Raw genomic sequence first — 6,387 nt, 5'->3', positions numbered from 1 at the left:
TCCTGAGGTAGACATGGGAACGATGTGTCCTGCTGGCTGTCTCCTGTGCCTGCCCACTGAGACATGGGCTTGACAGCATCAGCTATAGCTGGGAGGTTTGCTGAGATGTGCCCCCTGAGTCGGGGGATGATTACACTTGCCGTAGTGCCTGTTTACACAATGGTTTGTTGCAGCAGTGAACCTCAGCCTTTTCTCTCCGATAGGCCTCAAAGGGAGTTTTACTTCCACACTTCCTAGCACAGGATGTGTGGGCACACTGGCATTTCCAGCCCCCACCATACATCTCAGAGACAGGCTTCAGTTCCTCAAATGATTAAATAAAATATTCTGGGGAAGTTTTGCTACGTGCTTTCCTAGTCTCTACGAGGTGGCTGCTGTCAGGGATAGGGAACAACACTGTAAATATGTCTCTTCTCACCTAGCCTGCATGCTCTTGCATTTATCCTGTTCTGGGAAAAAAAAAAAAAAAGTCAGCAAATGGGTGTTGTCATGGTGTTGCCTCCTGCTTCCTGTTTCATTTTGTTCGGCATGGGCAGATGTCACCTGTTTTCTCCTTTCTAAGGTAACTTCAGTTGGTGCTGTGAGTCTCTGTTAATGCATGGATCCTAAATGTTTCCATTTGCTAAACCTAATGACTTATACCTGATGCCAATACAATTCCCAGTAGATTTGCATCCATCTCGGAAACTACATCTTATAGACAGCCTTCACTTTTCTGCCTCTATCCTTTACAGAAACAAGTATTAAAGGTCAGAGCCTTTGACTAGAACCTTCAAGAAATGACATCTGCGTTCCTCTGCCCGCCTAAGCCCACTTGTGCCGCTACCTCCCTGGAGACCTGCACCCAGTGCTCTGCAGTACAAGGGCTCTGCAGAGGTTAGATGTAACCCACCTGCTCCCAGCTGAGCATTTGCATTTCCATAGAGCCTCCAGCCAGGCAAAAACGTTGCTGCCACAGGAGACTTTGGCTCATTTGCCTACCCAGAGTCTTGGGAGCAGCTTTTCTCTAAATAGCTAGCAAAGAGCGGGTTTTCCAGTGGAGGACATCCTAGCTGCTGCAGGATGGGGTAAGGGAGGACTCATCCCTGTAAGGCAGCAGAAATGAAAGCTAGCTGAGCTGAAGCAGCAGCAAAGGCAAGGGAAGGGGCTGTGAAAAGAGTAAGAGCGTTGCTGAGAAAGGATGCTCATGGCTGTGTTTCACGCTGGGAGCCTGCGTTATTTATCAATCTTTAAGAGTCCTTTGGGGAATCAAAGCCACTTCATGATTCATAGGTCTTTGTCCTTTATAAGATATATTCTTCTATCAGACTCTTGTAGGAAGGAGAAATCCAGAGTGGGTGCGTAGATTTAGAAAGCACCAACCTCTTGAACTGAAAACATGTTCTCTTTTTCTCCTGTTCTATGTGTCTGTAACATCTCCAGTGACCTCTCTGACAGATCCCCGGGAAGCAAAATAAACACTGGGTTTAGTCTGGTTTATTCTGCAGAACAGCTACTTGCAAAATCAATGGTGGGTTGTTTTTCTCCTCCTTTGCTGAAGACAGAAATAGGTCAAGCAGCAAACCAGCATTTCTGAGAAAGCCGTGAATGACTGGTGTATGTAGGTGTATTTCAGAGGTGGCCTCTCTCTGGGGTTAATGTTCTCCTGCCTAAAATCCCCACAGCTTCCTTCTGCTAGAAGAAGGAGGAAGTGAATTGTTTGCAGCAGAGAAATGAAACCACTTAGATTTCCTTGTACAAAGAGAGTAGGTTTTTAGTAGAAAACCTATCTAGTACATCCGCCTATGAAGCTCTACATCCACGACACTCAGCTTGCTTTTTCATGTCTGACCTCTGTACTTGCAGCCTCAGCCCTTCACTAAGCTCCTCTCTCATTAGCATTGTACCTTGCCTGCATTTAGGCTGTGTAAGACAGAAAAACTTCGTGGAAGTGAGTGAGAGTCTTGCATTCTATGGAGGCATTTCAGATCACATATGGAGTTGTCAGATCTATTCTAAGTCATACAAAAGTTAATTTGGTCACAGTAAGACAGCAATATTCACAGTATTTTAGGTTTACTCTTCAGTAAGGATGTTCCACTTAATTTCCCATGGAAAATACCAGGCCTGGTGATTGGCATTGTTTTCTGTAGATCTTTGCTTGTCTCTTTTGAATGTTTGGCAGCATTTTCAGTGACACAGGCTGTAACAAACTGCTGCACAGGATTTCACAAGCAGTGTCTGCTTTTGAAACAAAAATAGGAGTCTTTGTTTTCTCATTTGCCATGTGCCTGTGTAAGTGTGAAATCAACCCTTCAGGAAAATCACAGAATCACAGAATCACACAAGGTTGGAAAGGACCCATTGGATCATCGAGTCCAACCGTTCCTAACACTCCCTAAACCATATCCCTAAGTACTTCATCCACCCGTTCCTTAAACACCTCCAGGGAAGGCGACTCGACCACCTCCCTGGGCAGCCTGTTCCAGTACCCAATGACTCTTACTGTGAAGAATTTTTTTCTGATATCCAACCTGAACCTCCCCTGACGGAGCTTCAGGCCATTCCCTCTAGTCCTGTCCCCTGTCACTTGGGAGAAGAGGCCAGCTCCCTCCTCTCCACAACCTCCTTTCAGGTAGTTGTAGAGAGTAATAAGGTCTCCCCTCAGCCTCCTCTTCTCAAGGCTAAACAACCCCAGCTCTCTCAGCCGCTCCTCATAAGACTTGTTCTCCAGCCCCCTCACCAGCTTTGTTGCTCTTCTCTGGACACGCTCCAGAGCCTCAACATCCTTCTTGTGGTGAGGGGCCCAGAACTGAACACAGTATTCGAGGTGCGGTCTCACCAGTGCCGAGTACAGAGGGAGAATAACCTCCCTGGACCTGCTGGTGACCCCATTTCTGATACAAGCCAAGATGCCATTGGCCTTCTTGGCCACCTGGGCACACTGCTGGCTCATGTTCAGTCGGCTGTCAACCAGCACCCCCAGGTCCTTCTCTTCTGTGCAGCTCTCCAGCCATTCTTCCCCCAGTCTGTAGCGCTGCATAGGGTTGTTGTGCCCCAAGTGCAGGACCCGGCATTTGGTCTTGTTAAACCTCATCCCATTGGTCTCGGCCCAGCAGTCCAGCCTGTTCAGATCCCTTTGCAGAGCCTCCCTACCCTCCAGCAGGTCGACACTTCCTCCCAGCTTAGTGTCATCTGCAAGAGAGATGCAGACAGGGTGCAAGGGTGACAACCCACAGTTCATTTACTGTTGCTCTTAATTGTTATGGCAGCAGAAGAGTAATTAGACACATTCAATGCTTTATTTCCTATTCATATTGTGGTTTTTCAGATCAAACTGGCTTGTTTGAAAGGCCGAGTTCTTGGAGCTGAAATCAAGGAAACATCAGGCAGCTGCCACTGACATGCATGGGCTAAGAACTGCTGAAATGTTCCTCTCGTTGCTTCCAGTGAGTGGTCAATTCAAAGAGCAGAAGTAATTTGTGGGCTTTCTCCAGCCAAGGTCATAGGAAAGAAATTTAGAAAGGCAAACAACCCGTCAGACTGTTTTGGAAAATGCAAATGAAAAACCTGCTTTATTGTAGCATCTGAATGGGAGCTGCTCAAAGAGGAAAGCAAAGAAAGCCAGAGATGGGAAACGACCTTCTAGAACTTTCACCCTGGTGACACGTGGCTCCTACCTAGCCTCTGTGAAGAGCCCAGCAGAGTCCTTTCCTTGCCAGCTTCCTCACAGCTCTTACGAAGAGATCAGAATAGCCCTGCTAAGATAACATCCATTGTGCTTGTGTCTGTTTTCTCTCCCTCCACCTGAGGATCTCTTTCAGCGTCTCCTGTATCTGTTGCTGCAGCCTCTTTCCTTCTTGCATCCTAGTTTGCAAAAAGTCTTGCTCTGGTCCATAAAAGATGCAACTAAGTTGAGCCTTCAGCAGCATGTCCTTCTCTTTTCTCCTGACTTTGAACTCCTGCATGACCAAGGTCACACTTCTTTTCAATCTCAAGGTCTTTCATGAGTCCACTATGTTTTGGTTTCTGTGTGCTCTCCCGTGATCCAGTTTTCTCTTTCTATTCTTCCACAGTATCTCTGATATTTGTTTTTTAGCCCTTTCCATGGTACATGCTGTACTAATCTGTCCTTTAGATCTTCTGTAGCACTCTAACAACACCTGTCATGTAGAAGTGTTCCTCAAGGGCATCTGGAAGGGCAGATGATTGTATCTTCGACACTTTTGGGGAGTTGGAGCCAGTCCAGCATTAAAGTAGAAGCCAGTTTGGCTAAAATAAAAACAGACTCACATTTTCTGCAAGCTGAACTAACCTATGGACTCATGGAACTGCGTTTAACTCCAAGCCCTGGAAAAAAAATGAGCTCTATCTAGTTATTGAAAGTACTGGAAGCTTGGTGATGGACCATCTTCAAAACTATTTTTATTTATACACAGGTCTGATGTTTATCCAGGTTGAATTGTCCGTGATGCTTTTGGGATTCACTGATCAAATGACCAAACTCAGTACCACAGAGAAACTAATTTCTTACCTCCATTTGTGTTTGGTATGGTCAGTGTAATATTACTTTCTTTTTCTGGAACCTGTAGGCTGACTTTGTATAATATATGCAAAGATAAAAGCTTTTACATGCTCTTGTTGTTAATAGTGCTTATTAGGGCAGGCACAAGGAACAGGCAACCAAGAACAAGATCCTGTTGTGACGCACAGTGTATGAACAGAGCATTGCAGTAGCCCTGCTTTATATTACAGTCTAATTACAGCCTGTCACGGTCAACAAACCATTTTTTCCTTAATGGAAACCACACATACTGTGTATTAAAGAGTATGATAAAAGATATTGTGAGAGCTGGAGAAAAAAGCCCCTGACCTTTCATTTATGATTAATTTCATTGGTATGTATAACGTACATATTCAATAAAGGGTAGTTATTCCCATATTGATCAATAGAATTTTAATAAAAGGTAACTGTGGACTGACAACCTTCTTCAAACTCCTACTGAAAAAGTAACACGTTAGGCGATCATGAACAATAGTCTCTGAAAAGCGTGGGTTTTTTTTAGAGATGAGAGATTTCTTTTTTTAAAAAAAAGGAAATGAGTTAATTTACACCATTTTTCCAACCTCTGTTGTGTGTATTTTGGAGGCACAGCCTATCACTTGTGCAGCATGAGGCATCAGAGCAAGAAGATTATGATGACTTTGATAGAGTACTACACACCAGCTGAACAAAATGGGCTGTATGTACCTTAGCCCATCCCAGCAGGGAAGGAAAGCCCCTTCAATTAAATAATTGTTAGAATCTGGATGACAAAAGTGCTCATCCTGCCCAGCTTCAGTGTCTCAATGGTGTGTGATCTCCTACTTTGCTGTTCTCTACCCTCAAAACAGTGCTGATCACCAGAGTGCTCAGGGTCCAGTGCCTCAGTTGAGGACTGCAAAAATAACACTGCTACTAAAGCCTGGGAAGGTGGGAGCGGGATAAGAAAAACCCTGGTTTGTCCCTGGACTTTCCTGTGGAAACTCCTGTATGAAGGGATTTTGGCGTTTGCTGTTGCTAATTTGGTATTTCTATCAGTGCTGTGGTTTGTCCTTTAAACCCTGGTATTCTGGAGGGGGAACAACAAAGGGTGCTGTTTGTTTGTGAGCCTAAAGAAAAAGAAGAGTGACAAGAACACTTTGATAGCAGTGGAGTGGCTGGGGGTAGGAGGAGGGGAATGGGCAAATATCAGCAAGGAGAGTAGAGATGAGCATGGGCATGTTCCGAAATGCCAAGATTTTGTGTGCATTTGTAAGTTGTTTGTTAACTAAATTAAGTCACTCTGAAGTGCAAACACTTGGGCAAAATCAGGTTAGCAAAGGTGACAGCTCCCTGTAACAGCAGCTTTCAGCAAAAGCTAACCAAGAGAAAATGCTGGGAGAAGTGGCTCTCACGTTCATCTTTTCCGTAACATCTGCAGCATTGGGGGACTTGCTTGTAACTTAATGTTCCAAAGGAAATTGAGCTATAGCTCTGTCTCTCAGCCTGCACCATGAAGCAAGCAGATCAGGTTGCTCTTCCCTTGGGACTTCATCCCTCTGAAGTCAAGGGGAATCTCTGCATTACCACCAGCTTCATAGATTTTGGAGCAGGCTCTGAAGCCTGTCTTCAGCCAGCTGAACCCTATTCAAGTTCTAAAGCATAAAATTTCTTACTAGTTTGTTGTTTCCCAAGGCTATGAAGAGTCTTATATGAAAGACAGGGCTCAAGGACTTGAGTCTGAGTCCACTCCCTTAAGTGTGCTGGGGCTAAGAACAGCACGGGGCAGAGCTGCAGAAATAGTGGCTCCAGATGTACCTGCCTACTCTACCCCTCTGCTAGCCCACTGCATGGAGTGTGGTCAAAGAGGTCCTGTGATGCCTCTC

Source organism: Cuculus canorus, chromosome 6 (genome assembly GCF_017976375.1).
Source record: "Cuculus canorus isolate bCucCan1 chromosome 6, bCucCan1.pri, whole genome shotgun sequence".
Lineage (NCBI taxonomy): Eukaryota > Metazoa > Chordata > Aves > Cuculiformes > Cuculidae > Cuculus > Cuculus canorus.
Note: the sequence above shows the minus strand (reverse complement) of the source record.